The sequence below is a fragment of the Pipra filicauda genome, unplaced genomic scaffold (genome assembly GCF_003945595.2).
Source record: "Pipra filicauda isolate LSUMZ 115617 unplaced genomic scaffold, ASM394559v2 scaffold156_size1729456_pilon, whole genome shotgun sequence".
NCBI lineage: Eukaryota > Metazoa > Chordata > Aves > Passeriformes > Pipridae > Pipra > Pipra filicauda.
In genome coordinates, this window is record NW_024104062.1 from 1,505,321 (window position 1) to 1,526,518 (window position 21,198).

The following is a 21,198-nucleotide window of genomic DNA, read 5'->3' on the forward strand; positions in this document are numbered from 1 at the left end:
TTATCCTTAAGGTTTTTTTTCTTTTTGTAATTCAGATTGCATGTTTCTTTCCTCTTTTAATTTTCTGCTCTACCAATATATGGCTTCGAAATTTTCAGGAAATATCAACAGAGACTCATGAGGTCACCATGTTGTATCACAGAGTTTTTTGTAAGGGATCGGTTTGCTGTTTTTTTATTTTCCTCTGTTTTTTTGGAAGGTGCATACTGCAAACCCCTGAGAACCTTTTCAAGCTAGAAGGAATATAACACAGGGCAGAGCACCTCTGGCCCTGCTTGTCACTTTATAGTGGAAAGTCAATTTCTGGGGGCAGGAGTTTGGCTGCTCTTGGAAGACAGCTTGAACGTGATTTTAATTTTTTCAGTGGTGGTCACAGTCCTAAACAGCTATTTAAAGTTACCCAGTTGCCTTGAGCCAAACACTCGCACAACCTAATTTTACAAAGCTTTTGATCTCTCATTCTCGGCAACCTTGTCACTGTTAAAATGAATTAAAACTGAAATGGTCAGGCAGTTGGCCTGATACTTTAAAGGGACTATCATGCTCACCAGCACATTTCAGAGAAGGAAGATGATCTCTTCTTCCCCTCCCATGGAAAGTTAAGCCCTGAATTGTCTCTCTCACACATCTTCCGAGGCTGGTTCTATGAGCTCCTGCGTTCCTATTGCCAGCATACATGGTGCGATAAGGGTCACTGAGCGCCACCTGCACCTCTCCCTTTGGGAACTCTGGAGAGAGGTTTGAATATATACTTTCCAATTAAATTTTCAGTTGTAGAACAAAGGGTTAATTAATGACTTTTCCATGTGGAGTGGGCAGTCCTGATCCTTCTGCAGCCCAGCCTGGGCTTTGTGCCCCAGTAGCATGTCTGGGTGAGCGGCACTGCTCAGCGTGGCACTGCCCATCAGAGGGAACCTACTTTTCCATTCACGAAGGCAAACCAAACAAGGAGAGAGAAGCTGCCACCAACACCCCAGAACACACTCTGGTGTGAGTTATAAAGCATGTCTGTGCTCTTTATGTGGGAGGCAGGCAACATTCAGTTAATTAAGGCTTAAGATGTGGTTTATTACACTACATATGTTCTTCATGGGAGAAAAAAAGAGGACTGAAGATTTGCTGTGAATACTTTTCTTTACTCTGACCTGAAGTTAGGCTGACTGTAACAGCAACCATTCTTTTTAGTACTCTAAGTTTCCTCTACATATAGAACAGGCACTTCATCTATTGCATAGCACATGGTAATAGAGAGAGAACATATTTTTCTATCAATGTAATAGAGGTATATCGGGAATGACAACAAAACTTTAATATAAGGTCTAACAAAATATATTCCCTAGATCCTACTAAACTCTACTGTCTCAGAAAATGTCATGAAAACAGGCTTTAACTATGACATTCTTTGCTTCTTAAACAACGAAGAATGGAAACATTTTTTTTTTCCTGAGGGAAAATACTTTTCAAATAAGTTCTAGATCCTCCACATACAGAATTTGTAAAAATAATTGCAATTCTCATTATAAAATTGACCAGAGCTGTTCAAGAAACAATTGCACATTGGCAAATTCCCTCTGAGCTGTACGTTTCAAGAGTGATGTGCATTCTTTTGCAAACAGCTAGCATGGGGTGACTAATTTGCTAAGATATCAGGAATAAGTAAGATAGTCAGTATGCTGACTCTCTGCACAGGAGTGAATTGAATCTTTAGGAAATGGATGGCTATTCTTTTCATAAGCCTGACCGAAGTTACAGTTGCAGCTCTCTATAGATACAGGTGGGTAGACCTGTGAACAGAATCCAAATTTATTACATTTATTAGATTTATTAGTCTCCTTACAATCATCTCCATAGGCAGAGAATGTTCACTTGGTCTGGACTCTTCTATCCTTCCCCACTCAAGTAAGTATGCAGTTTATTTCACAAAATGAAATAGACTACTACAAAATGACAGCCACTAATAAGGTGGCTTTACTGGGGTCTGTAACTCACTTCTTGATAAAGGCAAGAAATCATATGGTGGAGACCATGAAACCTTTGCTACCATTTTTTGCATTATTTTTAGAGCTGATTCAGACATTTATGTAGGTTTTTTCAGATTGGTTTGTGCTGTCTAGATTAGTGTCTGCATGGGGCTTGAACAGTAGATTTGTATCAGTTCTGCTGTGTCCAGTATTTTACCACAGTTTAAGTGCTTAAACTTTAGTAATTTTGATACAGCTCTTTCTTATTTGACTGTACCTAGAAGCTGGAAGTGGAGAAAGCCTGCCCACTCATCATATTCAATGCAGGGTTTTTCTATGGGGCATTTGTTAAGGCATCATCCAGGGGAGCTCCAAATGAGTGCACTGATAGAACTGAAAATGTTTCCTTTCAGGAGATTGCATAGAGGGCACAGTACACAGGCCACATGCACATCCTGCTCACAACTAGTCTGTCAGGTTTTATACATCTGTTGCATCAAAGAGCAGTCGCTACACAACTGAAGTGATGAGCAACAGCAGTTACCAAAGGGGGAATGTGAGCTTAACAATGTCACCTTTTCTGCCTTTGATAAAGACCTTGTGTCAGGTTCTTGAGGAAATTTTGACTTGCAGCAGCCTCCTGAATCTGACAACTGGACTCTGCAACCTGGACATCCAACCTTCAGCTGAACGTATCTTCCTTTTGGGACCATCTTCTCTAATACAAACAGTAAATTCAGACTCAGTCTTATATGTGTCCAAATTACCTGCTCTTCTGGAAGATACCTTTAACAACAGTTTTATGAAATAAAGTCATTACTGCAGAAGTTGCATGACGTGCATAGAGCTGGTGCAGAGTAACATCGGTGAGGACTAGGTAAAGTTTTTAAAGGTTGCATATGTATTGTACCTTTTTTTCTATAAAAATCAAGCCTTCTCTAATCCACTCTTGTCACAGATCTCTGAAACCTCAGTCATACTCTAGAGAGCACAAAAAAGTGGCCAGATCTACATGCATTCACAGCCTTGCATTAGTGATGTTTCTCCTGATCAGGAACTCAGGCTGTAGCTGAAATTAATAGCAGAAAGGATAAGCTTGAATCTTAATCATTATGTGTTTATTGGTCTTTTTGAAGTATTTTCACCCCACTTGCTTGACAATGCCTAACAAATGCTGTTTCTACAGATTGTCTTTGACCTCAATTTCAGTTTAATTACTTCCCGCCAAAGGAACTTCCCTCATTCACACTCTGAACCTAGTTAATAAACACTTGAACTTCCAGGTTTCTTAAATATTTTTCACAATTAGGTGTCTTTTCTGCCATCAAGGATAGCAGTTTGTGTGTACAGGTACTCGACTGGAAATATGGCACAGATGCCATGTATTTCAGGTGGACTTCAGTACACTTGGGATCTTGACTTTGTTTTCAGTACTACTATGAGGCTTTATTAAGCCTTTTAGATATAACACTGAACTAGATTGGCAATTGAACATTTAAATGAAATTTAATGTAGTCAATTTAATTTTCACAGTTTTACTTTTGACACCTTGTGGCTTAATACATCTTCAGAAAACAGTATACCAAACTGATAGCTTTCATATGAAAATCAGTAGATATAATATTTTTAGAAGAGGTCTGTTTGCAATATGAAACTCTCTTTTGGACAAAAATAAGACTATTTTGAATTTTCAGTGAAACTTTGGGTTCCGACAGCTGAAGTACTTTTGAGAGGAGCCCAAACCTCTATAGCATTCAGAAGGAAAAAGATACAAACTCATTTTAAATGAATAAATTGAGAAGAGGTGGAGAGTGCAGCTGTTTCTTTTTTTGGAAAGCACCTTGTGTCTCTGCTTGGCTTAGCTTTGTACTTAACTGCCTCAGCCCTTTTACTGCACCTAAGGAAAGCTATACTGTGAGTGAGAGCAGATGAGGTTCACAGCAAATGGGTTGGTTCCCAGCACTAGGAGTGATTTCCTGCTACATAAAAAGAGCATACTCAGCAGTACATGAGCCTATTTGGCTAAATTATTAAAATACACACCTCAAAGACAAGGAAATTTATCAAACATCAAAGTAAAGTAAATGGCCAACTTTATGTGTTCAGTAAGGTCTGATCCAAAATCCACCAAGGAAGACGAAGTACATTTCTGTGTGATTTGAAGGACTTTGGTCCATGAAATGTCAATGGTTTGACAACTCAGATCAAAGTTCCATGCACATTAGCATTCCTGACAATGCAGATAAGTGGTTAGTGAGCTCTTTTGCCTGGCCAGAGCAGGTTTGGTGTCTGGCTGTTACTGGTAGCCATGACAGATCCCTAACTCATAATCTTTGCGTGTGTCCCCTTTATCCAGGCATAAGAGTGCTTTTTATCACATAATTTCACTCTTGGCCTATCTCAGCAAAACTCCAGATGTTATGTGGGTGTATAAAGGTAAACACTGACACCAGTTACATTTCCAATCATAAGTAACTGGGCAGTCCAAGAATTGAGGGGAAGTCTTAGTTAATTATTTAAAGTGAGAGTGAGTTTCATGTTCTGTGACCGGATTTTGTGCCAAGTCATGGTGTAGGTCTCACTGTTTTTTCCCTGGCTGATATGTTTTTGGATGCTGTCTGTGGCTGAGCCATGTTCCTTGTTTAAATGAACAGACCTTGTTCCCAGACAGAAAAATTAATTGAGAGTGACACAGCTGCTTTTTGGTGTCTTCTTGTGCATCATACTGTTGTGCAGCCAGTGACAGGAGCTGGACCTGAAGCCACCACTGAGCTCCCACACAAACACTGGAACAGGGAGGGGAGGGCTGTGCCCTGGATCCCAGCACTGAATGCTGCCTTACTGCTCTTTAACATCTGCCTCTGTTTTTGCTCCTCTGTCCTCTCTCTAAGCAATGCTGTGTTTGACCAAAAGGAATGCTTTACTGAAATTGGAACATATATATATACTTATATAAATGCCCCTTCTGCCTGCATACATTAGAGAAAAGCACTTACACATATCATGTGAGAACAGAAGTAATTAGGTGTTTGATTGCACATCAGGCTTCCCCAAATGCATTCTCATCATACATTCAGTAAACATTACAGTTTATTACCAAGGGAAGATTTTGCTTTTATTATTTTTGTAGGAGAAATTGTTCTGGTTTCTATAAAATACAATCTTCTAACTAAAGAGTCTGTTTGTTTTGAAACCTTTGGCATGAAAGAAATTAACATTTCAGTTTCACAGCTTTTACAGCCGTAGCGAGTATCTCTAGTTAGCTGGTGTGAATAAGGGAGTTTTTGTTATGTTTGTTTAGTAGCATCCACCTCAGGTTCACGGCACTCAGGGTTAATACACTAGTACAAGATGCTGTGAAAGCATTAAAAAAAAATTTGCACAGTTGACTGATGTCCCACAAAATTGTTTGTCTTGGCTGGTGATGATAAATTCATCAGCCCATATTTTAGTTGCTGCCCAGAACAGTAAGGGAGAAGAAGGCCATAAATGTCTTCTGCCCCCTATGGCTCCCTCATCAATTCCCTTTTTGAGTTCCCACATCTTTTTTTCTTACCTTTATTTTCTCCTCTGCTCTATACTCCCTTGTTTTCACTCAAATTCTCCGTTCTTACACACATGTAAGTCTCAAAACCCTTTGTGATGTTCCCTTTTATGCTCCACCTTTCTGTTTCATGAGTGTACTTTTGGTACCTCTTCTCTCTCCACATTTGATTAGTTTGGCTCTATCACTTCATCTTTTTTCCCCCTAATATTCATTCATGACCGACAAGTTCCCTGTCTTTTCCCAGAAACCCTGCTGGGAGACCTGTCAGTACTTTTATTTCCTTCTTTTCCTCTACTGCAAACCAGAAATTAAAGCCTTAGGATGGGTTGCAAAGCAGTTGGGCAGCATGGAAGGAGTAAACACACAGGGGCATTTGTACCCTTGCCTTCCTGCAACACCATCTTCTCCTACACTGCTGTAGCATGGAAACATATGCGAGAAATAGAGACAGGGATGCTTTGGAATGCATTCAACCCTTGTCTTTGTTTATAAAGCAGGACAGTGTCAGCTTTGCAGTAGGTGTGCTTCTGTAGCTAGGTCTAGGCAGGAAAAGCAACTTCCATTAAGTTACAGCAGTACAAAGTGTGAAGACAGAGATATCTGTTAACTTAATGGACACTCCAGGGCTGACCAGAGAAGGCCCTTTGTTGGATGTTAGGTCGTCAGACATCCACAATTCTGAAGGTTCTGCTGCTGGGTAGGCTGTTCAGACCTAAAGTATGATCAAAGGGCCCAATTCTGTACATCAGCACACATTAATTCATCTCTCTGACATCTTATCTGGTTTAAAAGCTCTGTAGACAAGTAAGATTCCACTTTTAATGTAGCTGGTCATGTGTAGTGTACCATAGCCTTTGAAGGACCCCAAAGTCTCTGAGGCAGCTATCCAGCTGTCACAGAACTCGTATGCATTCCTGCGTATGTATATACATGTCTATTAATATAATTTCACCTTTTCTTACACTTATCAAGGCTTTTATACTTGACTAAATTACATCCTATAATGCTCAGCTGTACCTTTTCTACCAGTATCCTCTACCTTTAATATTTTCAGCTACCTAATTATTGTGAAAAAAATCATTCTCTCCACAGTTTTTCATCTAACTATACAGTAATTGTCAATGTGTTCTAAATATTCTGTTTAATGCCCAATTACAGAGACAGTGATTGCCAGGTACAACATGGAAATATTTCAGGCTTCTGCTCTGGTGGCCTCACATTCAATCTTATGTACAGAAGAAGGGGCAGCTGTCAAAAAGAAAGCAAGAATTGCTCATTCTAGTTTGTACGTTTATGTGCCTGATTTCTTAGAGATTTCTGTAGCTTTTAGAATAATTTCCTTTTAACTTCTATGCAGTATTTATTCCCTCTGTTGTGCAGCAACTTCCAAGCCTTATTGTATGTCTTTGTTATGCCTGTAACCACAAAGGCATTTTCTGTCTCTCCTATAACACAGCTGTGATAAAGACACAGCAGTTGATCAGTATCCAAGTCCTACTGAAAATTGTGGTTTTCCTTTATTCTGATCTGAAACTGAGCTTGCATTGAACACTATTAGATAAAGGTGAGGTCTCTTGAGGTAGATCACATAATGACAAGACAGGTAACATCTGAAGAGGACCCAAAGAGGTGAAAAGAATAGTAGCAGAAGAAACTCACTTCATTTGACATAGCTATGAATATTTAACATTTTATAAGGAAATACAGAAATGCAGTGCATCTTACTAGGATGCTCTAGGACGTACAGACTGTCTTCCATGTGTTATTTCTGTGAATATGACAGATTGAGGAGGCTGGGGAAGAGAAGTGGCAGCTCATGCAAAGATTGTCCAACCTCTATGGAGAAAACCTATCGTAAAAATTGAATTCCCAAAGTTTTTACATTGGGTGTTAAAATATTGAGCTGGAATACACACACCTTGCAATAGATGATTAAGTTTTTAATAAATGAGAAAAGATTTCTTCCACATATGCTTATTGCTTACATACTCTGTCTGCTGCAGTGTCTCTGAGCAGAATAGCAGCAGAGTGAAGACACTCTGAGATGCCTTAGATATGCAAGGTCTGACTGAAGAACCACAGATCCCACTTCCCTTTGGAAGCTGAGAGCAGAGAGAACAGTGAAGACCATGTCAAAATACTCTGTATTGAGGTTTTTCTTAAAATGCAAACTTATCTTCACTCTATGCTTGAGAAAACCCAAAATGTCAGAAATTACTCTATGTCCCGTTGTCCTCAGAGCCAAGTAGTTCTTGTTGTGCCTCTCTCTGATCGCAGCTTAAATTTATGTACTTTGATTTAGATCTTGCATTTGCTCATGTTTTTTAAGATAGCTACCATTCTCTCTTTGATTTCTCATAACATTAAGAAGTAAATAAGGAAGAAGATGTGGATCAAGTATTAAGAAGGTATGAGTTAATTTTCTCCTCTCTTCTTTTCCTGTGATGGAATCAAATAGGAACACTCATGCACATCCTGCACAGGCTTCCTAGGTCTCAGACAAGTGCCAGGAAGAAGCTGTCAGTCCTGCCTTACTACAAGCACTCACTTTTATCAGCATGAGGCTCAGGGAGAGGGAGCAGTAAGGAGCCCATCTTTACCCCAAGCTGACCCCAGCATAGCAGACAGAGATCATACACTGCCTTCTAAGGGGTGGCATTGCCTCTGAGGTTCTCACACCTCTTTTCTGTTCCTTTTTGCATCAAACTTTCCCATAATACTCAGGTTCCAAGTCAGATCCCAAGTTCATGCTACCTAGTTTGTGGGTTTTCTACATGCATTATTGCTACTTTTTTTCTTTTCCACCAAAAATATTTTGTTGAAGTAATGTAAAATTTGTTTTAGGAAGACAAAACCCACTTTTTGCATCATTCTTATGCTTCACTAATAAAAATATCACCTTGTATTATTTTTTTTTTGCTCTGCGTACTGCGATGCCTGTGATACAAACTTAACTCCTTTCAGAGATCTGGGGTTGTTCCTTTTAAGCACCTGTTCCCATACTTGTTGTGGTGGGGAAAAAAGGTGTTTTTCCCCCCTGGAGTTAAAAAAATGGTAACCCCCAAGGGGGTGGTGTCCCTTGGGGTTGATCCAATCAGCCCTCATGCAAAATTTAAACATGCCACAACCAGACCGGAAAAGAAGGATGATGTTGTAGTTGGAGGAGAGAGTGGCCATGTTCTGAAGCCACGAGGAGAAGGGACAGAAGCCCCGTTGGGGGCTATGCCCCCCCCCAGCCCCAGGCTGGGGGGCTGCAGGAACTTGGAACAGTGTTAAACTGGGCCAGGTACTGTAGTTAAGAGCTGGAGGAAGTTTCTCCACTGTGAGCAGCAGCAGGAACGGTGGCAGAGACAGCAGTGAGCAGAGGCTATGGCTGAAAGCCAAGAGATAAGGAGAAGCAGCAGAGACGGCATGCAGCAACACAGAGAGAACTCCTGCAAGGAGAGAGAGAGAGCCAGCAACAGAGCAGAACTAAGCTGTACAGAGACAGAGGTTTGGGGCAAGAACTGAGCCAACCCCCCCAAAACCCTTTTGAGATCCCTCCTAAGTGGAGGGGGTGGACTCCTACTGGATGGAAGTCCTAAAATGCAACATGCAGCAGAGAGAGAGAGGAGCTAAGAAGCTCAGACGTCCTGGAAGTTGGACCAGGATGTCCAGACAGAATGCGGAGGGGGTGACTTTGGCCCCCCGCTGCTGCCGCCAGGCTGGTAGTTTGAGACAGAGCACAGGAGCTTTGATAGAACTCTTGAGGCAAAGACTTTCAACTGAAAGCTGCCTGAGATGTTCTGACTCAGAGGAAAACCCCCTGAGGAAAGGGACTCTCACAAAGACCCCCTGCGCTTCGTGATATGACGTGGTGAGGCGAGCTTGTCCCTGCTATTGCAGACCATGGGAGAGAGGGGTGAGAGGAGACCCCCTTGTGTGTATTGGAAAGAGATCCAACTACAACAATCCAGCTACAGCTGCTGCATGGAAGAAGAGAGACACTTCTGCCCTGAGAGTGGAAAGGATCTTTCCTTTTCTCTTCCAGAATTTTATTGGAGGGAGAAGAGATCTGATCCATTGTAAATACTGCTTTATCATAGGAGAGATAGTTAGGATTGTATATATAATGTATTATAATATTTATTTGTGTAGTGATTGTAATATAATTCCCTTCCCCCCATATTGAGCCTTGTGTTGTGTCTGGAAAACCCATCTCACATTGAGGTGAGATGTGGGAGGGGGGCTTGGACTCAGGAATTGGATTTTAGGGATCTCAAACCACGACATTTGGCAAACCTAATAGCTTGCAGATAATTGTGACCACAGAAACTAAGTGCTTTCTCAGTGGGAAGAATGGTCCTCTCTTGCCACAGTTTACAATGTAGATTATTGAGGTTATTGATGAATGTGTTCCTTTCACACCTCCATGCTATAACTGTTAGCAAATACTAACCTTCTGGTGATGGCTGTAGTTTTGATACAAAACAAGAGTTTGACCAAAAGATTCTCACCTCTGCCATGTACTTCTATTAATTTAGATACAAAATTGTAACCATTCCATTCCATGGTTGAGACAGGCAATTTTGAAAGGACCAGAATGATTCCTAAACAGCTTAAGCAGCTGACCTTGTCCTAGATATAACTCTTGTTCATTATATGCTAGACTACCTGTCTTCTCACATGATTAGCATAAGACTGGTTTCACAACATTATCCCTGGCTGACAAACCATGTATGAGGGTTACCTGTCCCCAGTCTCTCATGATTCCTCCCTCCTTAGAGGCTGGAAAATGACAAACAACCTTCTCTTCCTCCAAACAATTTTTTAAGTGACAATTAGAAAACAAAGCAAGATCTGTAGCATGTAACAGGGCATGCAGACAAATGACTCAGCTGGTGCAAATGTGGGATTGGCAGGGAGTCACTGCAGCAAGCCCCAGCCAGGGCAGTGGGCAGCCTGACCTCCTTTGCATTGCTTCTATTGCCTGTGGAATTGCAACAGAGGATCACAGCCTAACGGCATCCTCTTCAACCAGGGACCTCCTGCTGCATGACAAGAGCACATATCCTCTTTCAATAGTGAAAAACATTTACAACCCGTATTCTGTGTAGCAAGGGTCAAAATACAGAATGAAGACTCTTATTCACATTTCTCTTGTGCCATGCCTTCATTGTACTGAGCATCTGCTGTCCCTCTGGATTTCGCTGGTGGCTGGGAACGTTCTGTGGACAGAGTGAATCAATGCCAGAGGTTGCAAACCCACCAGGATGAGGTCCTGCTAACTGATGGGCAGGTGACAGAGTACTGCTGCCTCGAGGTGTACTGTGAAAGCTAGTGCTGTACTCTTCATCAAATTAAGAGAATTGGGAAAGCATTCCTAAGGCAGTCTCTTTGTTCTGATGAATGCTATGCTGAAACAGATGGCCATTAAACAAGAAGTTTGCTTGTTTGTTTGTTTGTTTGCTTGTTTGCTGAGTAAATAGATTGCACTGGGCTCAAATAGAAGTCATTGTCCCACAGTGGAATCAATCCACTTAGCTGGGAGAAATTTCTGCTATTCCTCATTCTAAGTTTTCTGATCAGAAGATACCCAGCTATAGCTAATAATTATCACTTTAGGGTTTTGATAACATACCCTGAGTATATTCGGAGTAACAAAATGAGGTGTGGACATTTTTTGACAATGGCAGCAATTAAATATTGGATAGATTTATAAAGAGAGTGAGGAATGAATGCTCCATCACTTCAAATTTTTAAATCAATCATTTTAAAATAATCTTATAAAAGATACTTTTTGTATCACCCAATACTATGATGATAGACGCAGAAGCCACAGACAGGATTTCTATAACTGAGGTTATGTGGAAGGTCAAATGAGATGGCCATAGTTATCCCTTCTGGTCTTAACCTATCAATCAAAGGGCATTAAATTTCATTCACTGAGCTGGACATGTGATTATGCAAAACAGAAGTACAAGGATCTTTCTGCTTGTAAAGTGAGCACCTGGAAACTATAATATCTCTGGGATAAAAATATTATGATGACCTTCTTTCAGAGCATCTACAAACTTAGAGTGGATCCTCTTAAGGTTACTTAAGTATCCTGGTTATCCCAGATGAGATGAATGCTTAGAATGGAGTAGATTATGAATGTATAATTTATTCTATGACCCGAAAAAACTTTTTCCTGGTATTTGGAAACCCTTCTGCATTCATCTGCAAAACAGACAAGGGAGTTGATGAAGCATTTTAATGAAGTTCATCTTTGTATTTCCTATGGGATATTGGTCTATGCTTTTTATAACAGTGTATTGCAAAAGGGACCTTCTGTGATGCCTTTGTCTCATGAATAGCCTCAAGAACCCTTATTCTTCCACTGCACTGTGAAACAACACCTGGTCTGGAAATTTGGGATTAAGTTTTTCCCATGCTAAGATGCAAGAAACTGAAAGAAAGTACATTCAGTTTATCTGTTGGCTGGAGCTGCTTTTAAAAGTAGAGGGATGTGTGGGTGGAGGATGTGAGAAGGCGATTTTATACCAGTGTATACATGTATAAACAGACATTCAACGATTTGTAAAGAGCCGAGCTGTACAGCACCCAAGACATATACAGTCTTTCCTCAAATCTCCAATGTTTCAAAGCTGACGGGTTCAGCTCCTGGTAACTGTTTTCATCAGTAGGGCCACAGGCCAAAGTTTTTTTAATTGTCTTTCAATCAGTGTAATTGATTGGCAACCATTGATTAAACAGTCATGTGGACCAGTGCTGACTGCTTCAGTTTGGAAGGGAATGGACAGGAAATGGGAATTACCAATGTCTACGTGTACATGCTAAATTGTATTGTCAGTCAGATGGCCAAAGACTTCAATATGTTGTCTGCTAGGCTTAAGAAAGGAGAATTATGTTTGTGGTAGGTAAAGTTGTCCTAGAAGTCACAAAAACATCTCAATTTTATTTTTGTCTTGCTCTGCTATCCTAGTTCAAACTTTTCTTAGCTTTGGTGTTGTACCTGGCACTGTATGTCAAAGGAGAGCATCCTCATTATGTAGTTTCTGTGTCAAGCTAGGTCTTTTTGGTGGTTTCCACTGTACAAGGGAACTTGTGTGAATGTGGTTTTAAGTTCTTTATGAGTTGTCTTCATATAGAAATTATGCATTCTGTTGGGGAATGGGAATAACTGCATCCCTTGAAAGCTTCAGCTCTCAGCAAGGTTCACAGAGCATAGAGTTAGTCATCTGTATTCCTGATCTCTCATGAAATTTCTAGATCTAAGTCAGGAATGGGAAATTGAACCTCGACAGTCCTTTCAAGGGATGAGTGTTGTGGGCCTGAGAGATGATCACTACCTAAGCAGAATGAGAGTTCTTCTGTGGCTCTTTGGGTGGTGATGGGAATTCTGTGGAGGTGGAAATAAGAGCAGATTTAGCTCAAGCAACCTTGTTGGCTGACTGTGAACTAAAGCAGTATTAGAGAGAAGGGACACCTGAGCAAAAGAGATGAGTGGATGTGGTAGCCTGCTAGGAGGTCCAAGTAAGAAAGAGGTTGATTCACTGAAAAGCTCTTTACTTTGGAGCAAAGGAATATATATGTCAGGGATGGTTGGTGAAGAGGAGAAGCTAAGAGGCAAATGCCAGAGACCTCTCATTAAATTCCAAAGGGCATCACAAAGCTAGAAAGCACACTGGCCTCGCACAGTGGGGAGCCACCACACCATAGCCTCATGTATACCTTTCTTTGGGTGATTTTTTTCCCCAGGATTGTATCATCTTTTATTATTCACTGGTAATTTTCACTGTAAAAACTGTAGCTGGTGAAAGATTTTTGGAAGATTTTTGGAGTGCACTGGTGGAGTACATTGATTTCTATCATTGCAAGCAATATTTTCCTTTCAAATCAAACTCTGAAACACTAGTCTCAGAGTCTATTATTAATTCCTGATGTCATTAAGAGAAGTCTTCTCTGTCTGCAATGCACTGACATTTATTTTGTAAGGCACTGACAAGATTAGAGCTTTGATTTGATTTTCTTACCAACATGCTTGGCCCAGGATTCCCAGGAGTTATGTTTAAAGTTAGCTTCCTAAATTCACATTTCAGTCATCTAAAATAAAGTAAGTTTTAAAAATTTAATACCTAGTTTGTCAGCTTTCAGGTTCTCAAATCTACCTTTGTTCAGGCCATTTATTTCAGTGCCTAGTGAGATTACTGACTGTGGTAACTCTTAACCTTCCTTCCAAGAAGAGCCCTTCAGCACTGTTCCTTATAAAGCCAAGGCTGCAAAATGGGCAACTGCTCTCTCTGCAATACTTCCTCCTCTGTTTAACCACAGTCTATCTCCCATATGTGCGACATCTGCAGTCTTCAACCTCAGGGATATATAGATAGAGCCACCGGGAATGCAGCAGGCATAGGTCAAAGGAGTGAGACAGGTTACAGTAAGGGATCTGAAGTTTGCAGCAGAATCTGCCCCTCAAAAAAAAAGTATTTCTTGCTCTATGCAGCCATTCTCAAAAGTATCTTCAAAGTTTTCAATTAAGTCTTGTTTTACTTTCTAGGAGTCAAATTTGTTATCTGCATAATATTTGGGTGACCTGGTTCTTCTACCTTCACTGGATGGCCTCCCGAAACATATTTAATATTTCCACCAAGAGTAAGGAGTAAATGAGGAGAGTAATTAGCCTAGATGAGGCTACAAAAATATACTTCTCACCCTTCAGACTGAAATACTATAGCTCTTTCTGAACTCTTGTCCTTTTTTTCACACTGGGATGTTTACAAAGCATCAGAAGATTTTAGTCTTTAACTCTAGGGTGCCTAAAAAGAGCTGTACTTCATGCTAACTACAAAGAACCTCAGAATCAGACCTTACATGTTTAATTTGGATGTGCAGAAGCAGACTGTTCCACTGCTCATGCTTCAGTGCATTAACTAATCTTTAAAGAACAGGGATTAAGGAGAAGCTTTGCCCACAAACAGGTTAGCCCTCTCTGTCTAGCCCTGGCAGCACAAATTCATTCAAATTCCTCAGAGGTGCGTAGTTCTCATCTCTGTCTAGAGGCAGCATACTGGATTAGATGGACCACAGGTACGACTCAGGGCCACAGTTCCCAGGTAAATTTCCACTGAAAAATTGTACTACTGTCTTGGGTTTTGTTGGATTTCTTTATTCTTTCCATGTGCATTATTAAATATTTTGTCTGTTGTTGAATTGATACTGGTGAGTGGAAATTTTGGTGAGCTGGGTTTTTATCTCCTGTTGTTTAGTCAGCACTCGTCTTTTTCCTGGCTCTGTCTAGAAGCCTCTTCAACCAGAAGAGGTAGAAGAAAATGTATGTCTCTGTGTCTGGAGGATTGGAGAGTGGAACCTGCCGGTAAATGGGAAAAGCTGATCAATCCTCCTGAGTTCCTTTATCTCAATTCAAGTTTTATTTAGACATTCCAGTGCTGTTCAGTACAAAGGAAGAACTACTCCTTACCACCAGCACTAGAAATAATATTTTACACGGACAACCTGTTCCTCTTTTTGTCATTCAAGTTGCTAAAATATAGCAAGGGAAAATTGTTTCTAGTATTGAATAGCACGAATGGAGCTGACAGTGTTATTAGAATTAGAGAATTGTTTAGGTCAGAAAAGACCTTTAAGATCATCAAGTCCAACTGTTAACTTAGCACTGCCAAATCCACCACTAAACCACGTTCCTGAGCACCACATATTGTATTTGTCTATCTCTCCCTACATAGATACAGATAATATATGACTTCCACGATAACATTTCAGGCATCGGCACACCTGAGAGCTCTTTGCAGTTGCAGCTCTTGCACTTTGCAGTAAAATTTCTCTCCCTTTCCCTTTTTCCTCAGCTTCCTCCGCCCCCAGAGAACTGACATGCTTTCTACTGACAAATGTTGAGTGTAGCTCCTGCGGATTTAGCATGTCAGGCTGTGTCTACACAGCTTAGGTTTCTATTATTACGCAATGGCTTAGAGGGCAGTGCTTTGTCACATAATTACAGAGCCAATCTGTATTAGGACCAGGAGTTTGGATGCCTCTTTCTGTACTAACTATCCGCCTCCCGCCCATTCAAGCCTCCCCTCTGACAATCTTACTCTTAGCTTCTTTTTGTATCCTTGTGCCTCTGGTTTCTGGTTTTCTCCCCTTTCCTATGCTACGTATTTGTTTATTTCAGAAGTAAGGGGTCTGACTGAGTCGTGCCTGCACGGATTCCTATGCAGCACAAAGCACTTGCGTCGTCAGAAGAGGTAAGAAGAAATTCCTGAAGCTGCCTGCTAGTTCTCTCGGGTTTTTCACTCTCTCTCTTTTTTTTTCCTCCCTTTTTTTTTTTTTTTTTTTTTTTTTTTTTTGGTGTGTGCACATTGCTTGTCTTACAAGCTGTGCAGGCTCTGCCATCTAGAGCACTTTGTGAGATCACTTCACTTTGCTGTTTTTCCTTTTTCCATCTCTGCGTGACTGTGTGTGTGTGTGTCTCCCAGTCTCTCTTCCCCCCACGGTACAACTCGGCCCCCCACCTCAACACACACACACATACACAGAAGCTGGGCTTGCTAGTATGAAATTGAAGACTTGCAATACCAAAATGCATGTGTTACCTTGGGATGCACTAGGATCAGAATGCTCGAAAAGCCTGCAGGCTGCTTAGTCCTCCAAGACTGGGTTTTTTAAACCAGACAGGAAAAGAACAAGTTATTCACTTTTTTGTTCTTTCTTTTTCTTTTTCTTTTTCTTTTTTTTTTTTTCCTTTCTTTCTCTTTTTTGTGCTTTGGATACTACTGAACAAGGAGTCTCAGGGATTCACACGATCGGACTTCATTGAATCAGGCTGCATCTGACAAACAATCTTGTCTGCATTTTGGTTTGCTAGAGATCAACCGGGATTTTTTCTGATTCTATCTTCTTTTGAAAAAAGGATGCATGGCATAGAAAGAAGGTCTAAGTGCCTGTCTGAGACTATTTTACTGAACCTAGGATAAATGTTACTTCTCAAAGGTAAGTACGAGGTTTTTTTTATATATATATATATAAACTGTATAGTTATAATATAAACCATATATAGATATGTACCCAAAACATTTTATAGTCAGTTACCTCTGATGGTAAAAAACCCCTCAGTCATGCATCTTAAAGTATCAGAGAAAGATATAACTTTATCTCCCTTTTCATGTTAGCTTAGATAAGATTGTTCATGTGGAGAAATGGATCTCATTTTGGTTTCTGCTTCTCTTCATATGAAAAGGCACATCAAAAAGAATATTTATTTTTTTAAGTGTCTACAGGATTTTTTTCCTGGTAGTTTTAAAACAGTGATGGAAAGATGTTTAAAATAAAGGGTAGTAATTTGGTTTCTAATACAAGAAGAACTGAGGAATAAAGCTGTGAAAGTGATTTCAGCTTTCTGGAGGAATTTGTAAATCCTGCAAAGCTAAGGAAGAACTTTTCTGAACAGATCAACTCTGCTCCTTATGAAACCACACAATAATGAGTGGGGACCTTGGAAAATGTCATATAAAGAAACAGAAGGCATAGGAACAGCTAGAGATGGGAAGAGAGTGAGAGATGTGGAGGGGCAGTTGGCACCCACTTCAGTGTCTGCTATCACAGAGGCTGGTGTTCTTGGTAAAGTGATGCCTCTGGTGATGGACATCCAGAATTGGCAAAGTGGGCATGTGGGGGTTGGGGTACACAAACAGGTATATGCTATGTCATGACTGTCTGACGTCAGACATGTATGCTTTCTGCAAGATTAAGTGTAATGAGAATTGAGGTGGGGGAAGCATCTAAGTGGCAGCACAGGACAAGAAACAGCAAAATGGAAACTGAGTCTCTTCCTGAGTTGCAGGGACATATGCATACTTTTGGGACACAAAGCAAGTGCATGACTGAATAAAACAATAAAGAAACTAATGAAGTAAAAGAAATTGTCAGTGCAGTCAACAAGTCCCTGTATGATAGATTAGTAACTGGAAATGGTTGTGGTAATGTATGTAAGGAAGGCTTCTTAAACTGGGTAACTCCTGCCTATCTAAAAGAGACAAAGAGCATTGATTTAAAGCAAGAATATTTTTAATTTTTTTTAGACTAGCTTTTTTTAGACTAGTCTTTTTGGGACAATGTCGTGGAGATACTTAGATGAGTAGGTTTTATTTATCTGCTCCATCTTTGGGATTAATATGATAGAAAAACTCTTTTGATGAGAAGAGGCAGCCAAACAGCAAGCATCACTTCAGTCTATAAAGTCACAGTTAAATAAATTGACACCTCTTAACTTTATTATACAATGTTCACCATGAATAAGTCCAGCAGATGCTACACAATAGTTACAGGGATTTTCTGTTCCTATAGAAAAAGGAAACATTATCATGCAGGGGATCAATTTCCTATTGGACCTTGGTGTGTACAGAGGTTGTACTAAGGCAAATTTGGGCTTGTGGTGAGAAGGAAGGGAAATAGATACTTTCTTTTACTCTTGCCATGTTTCAGGTTGGTTACAGTTTTCTTGTTTACAGCTTGCCCTGTGTCCATAGTGAGTTTGCATTGCCCACAGATCACCACTGGAGCACAACAGAGTGCTTTTTGTGTGTGCTCTCCTAGGAGCTGCTGCATCGCAGTAGCACGAAGAAGAGCTTCAGACCTTCTCTGAAACTGCTTCTAATTCTCAGTGAGAGAGTGGATGCAATAAAAACCAAACTGCTATGAGACAGGAAGCAAAATTATCATGAACCAAGTAATTTTAACCCATGAAACCCAGCAAAGATCTGTATCACCTCTTGGATCAGAGGCAGTATCTATCTTGTTCTCTCTAGAAATGTGACTCAGCCTCAGAGTCCCTATTTGCTGCTGTCCTCTCTGCCCCATGCTGGTCTTCACAGAATTAGTGCTTCTTATTTAAATCTACAGTTGGGCCACAACTGATCATTTTTGCCAATGGGAGGTGCAAATGGCACATATAGATTTGCCCTGTAGCCTCTGTTCTGCCTGCTGCTCAGGTGGACCTGAGCTGACAGCTCCCTGGTAAACCTAGTCAGGGTGCTTCTGCTCCCCCTCTTTGTGGACTACCCTGGCCACTGACTTAATTTGCAATGTAATGACTGTAGATCCACTTGATCTGTCTCCCCCTCCCCGCACTCCGCCTTTTTTTTGTTGTTGCCCTTGTGGGAAAAAAATGAACAAAACTGGAGGCTGAATCAAAATTATCAAGGTTTAACCAGTAATAGGTGGGAATATTCTTCAAGTGGCTTAACTCTGAGGGGTTGTGGACTGATAACCCTTGATACTGCGTTTGCTATACACCCTAACAGAGGGGAGGGAGGGGATAATGACAGCACCTGTTCACCTCCAAATCCCTTTTTGCATTGCTAATGCATTTCAGCCTTGACCTACTAAGATCACTTTTGGGAAAGAAAGGGTAATTTGTTCCAAGTGTGTACTCAGTCTTTTTTTCTGGACTGAACACTCAGCCTTACTTTCTTTGTGTTTGTTAGAGTGTGCTGTCACAGATTTGTTTCTGTGGAGAGATTACCTGTCCTCTAGGTGCTGGACTGAAAAGCATTAACACTCTTTTTGAAAGGCAGAAGGAAGACTTCTGTGGCTCCTTCAAGTCAGTCCAGACGACTCTGTAATTCATTGTCCAACAGCAAATATGCCATTGCTGTATTCCTTGTCTCCTCTTTGCTTTAACCATGTAGAATCTGATTGTAGTAACTAAGGATCTCACCAAGGGGCAGAGATTTACGCTGTCAGTGTCCAGAGGCTGCGTGTGCTTGCAAGGGCTGAACAGCTTCCAGTTATCAACTGAAACTTGTGACAAAAGACAAGGTTTCATCTGAGTGCACCGGAATAATAACAAAACCAACAAATCACAAATCACAAATCAGTGTGATGCAGCACTGCAGTGAAGGGCCAGCTGTTACTCTCTGCCCAGCCCTACTCCACCCAGGATGCACAGAGGGAAGAAAGCCTGTGAGAGGTACTTTTGCTTCTAGGAGCTCAAACCTTCTAGGAGCTCAAACATGAAATTAACAGGTCATTAGAAGGCCTACAGTGATGTGTCATGGAAAACTGGGAAGAGGGCACGTAATTTAGAAGTATTTTTGCTTCCCTTGCAGTAGCAATTATCACCTTACTTCAGAATATTTACATGACAATGTTTCTGACTTTTCTCGCTTCCTGTCATTTGTTTTGTCCTACCTGTGATACAGGTCTCTGATGACATCAGAGACATCCCTCATCTTCATGGGAAAACATTTGTGACAAATCCAGGATGCCAACTTCAGCATATGAAATGAGCAGTCGCAGGAAAAGTTGGAAAACATATCTTCGGTTAAAAAAAAATGCTGATTTCAAAACATGGGAGAAAGGGAAAAGATGTGTTGGTGGGGTCTGGTCCTATGCAGAATCACTATTGACCTACATAGAAGGCAGAGCTGAGTGGGAGTTTTTCAGTATAAATGTTTTTGTTTTCCTCAGGAAAAACAATTTTTTATCAGAAAGAAACACGGTTGGAAAATTGTCAGTTTTATGAATTTCCTGACTGAAAAAACTATAGGGACAAAATTTCCAGAACATCCCATCTTACTTTGTTTTCTGGAAGATAAATTTTATTATTTCTTTCCAGTTCATGCATTTTATATGAAAACTGAAAATAATTCATATGAAACTTGATCATAAAATCCCATTTTGTTAAATGACAAGCAAATCTTTGAGTTGAACTGGAATTAAACATTTCTAGATCATTAGGAGGCTGGCATACTTTCAGTTTGGGACAAGGAAACTGTAGAGACTTTCATTTCAACTCCTGGGACCAGAAAACTTTTGTCTGCGAAGCCTTACCTGGAAGTGAATTTATTTGGCTAAATGGGATTATTCTAGGAGCATCTTGACAACAAGTGCTGTGAAATATCAAGGCCTCTGACAATCTGCTCTTGAAATCTTTCTTCCAGCTATGGAAAACTTATGTGCTGAGAGAATATGGCAGCTAAATTACAGTAGTTAGGAGAGGATGGCTGCAGCAATAGTACCAGCAGTGCAATGGAGCATTTAGGAGGCTTCTGCTAATCACACCTCAAGAAGGAACTGGTCTCTAATCCTCCGGCAGATCTGCTATCAGTATGGTCTTATGGAAAGAGGTGAGATAAGGAGAGAGCCCTGGAATAGCAGTAAATCCTGGGTCCTGGACAATGGTTGGTCAGAGGGATAGGGTAGGGCTGGTGCACAGCAAGGTAGAGTCTGAGCAGAATAGAAGCTGGATTAAGGATAAAATCAACAGAAAGTACATGATGGCTGAAAGCACCTTGGCTATTTTAATAGAGGTGATGTTGCACTGAAAATCCCTAGAAAACATGTGTGTGGCATTGGTGCAGAAAATTATTAGTGTTACTCTTTTCCTGAAGCCAGAAGAGGTAGGTCAGGACTGTGCATACGCCTTTATGTGAAGGACTCAGACAAATTGCTGCAGTTGTCCAATTAGGACTGTAGAGTTTGAGTTGACTTAGTTGAGAGACTTAGTTGGAAAGACTATGGAAAACCTAAATACGATCAAGTCACATGAATTGTGGTAATCAGACACACCTTTGATATTGGAGGACATAGACGCATTGGTGAAGAAGTAAGGAATTTTTCTTTTTCTGCCTTTAGAGTTGCAATTTGCTTTAGCAGACTGAGGAGCTAGGGCGCTCAAAATGGCAACAG

The 21,198-nt window shown here is 40.6% G+C and overlaps 1 protein-coding gene across 3 annotated transcripts in view; it reads left to right on the plus strand.

Moving 5' to 3' along the window:
- Nucleotides 1-15,532: 15,532 nt before the first annotated feature.
- The window catches only part of LRFN2 (leucine rich repeat and fibronectin type III domain containing 2), a 158,762-nt gene continuing 153,096 nt past the window's right edge, over nt 15,533-21,198 (plus strand). For 2 of the 3 annotated variants that reach the window (XM_027748903.2, XM_039379120.1), the window contains exons 1-2: nt 15,533-15,755; nt 16,293-16,500. The gene's annotated coding sequence lies outside the window, so the exon portion shown is untranslated. Of the gene's footprint in view, nt 15,756-15,957; nt 16,501-21,198 lie in introns of those variants that run through there. The other variant, XM_027748900.2, reaches the window with a different exon arrangement.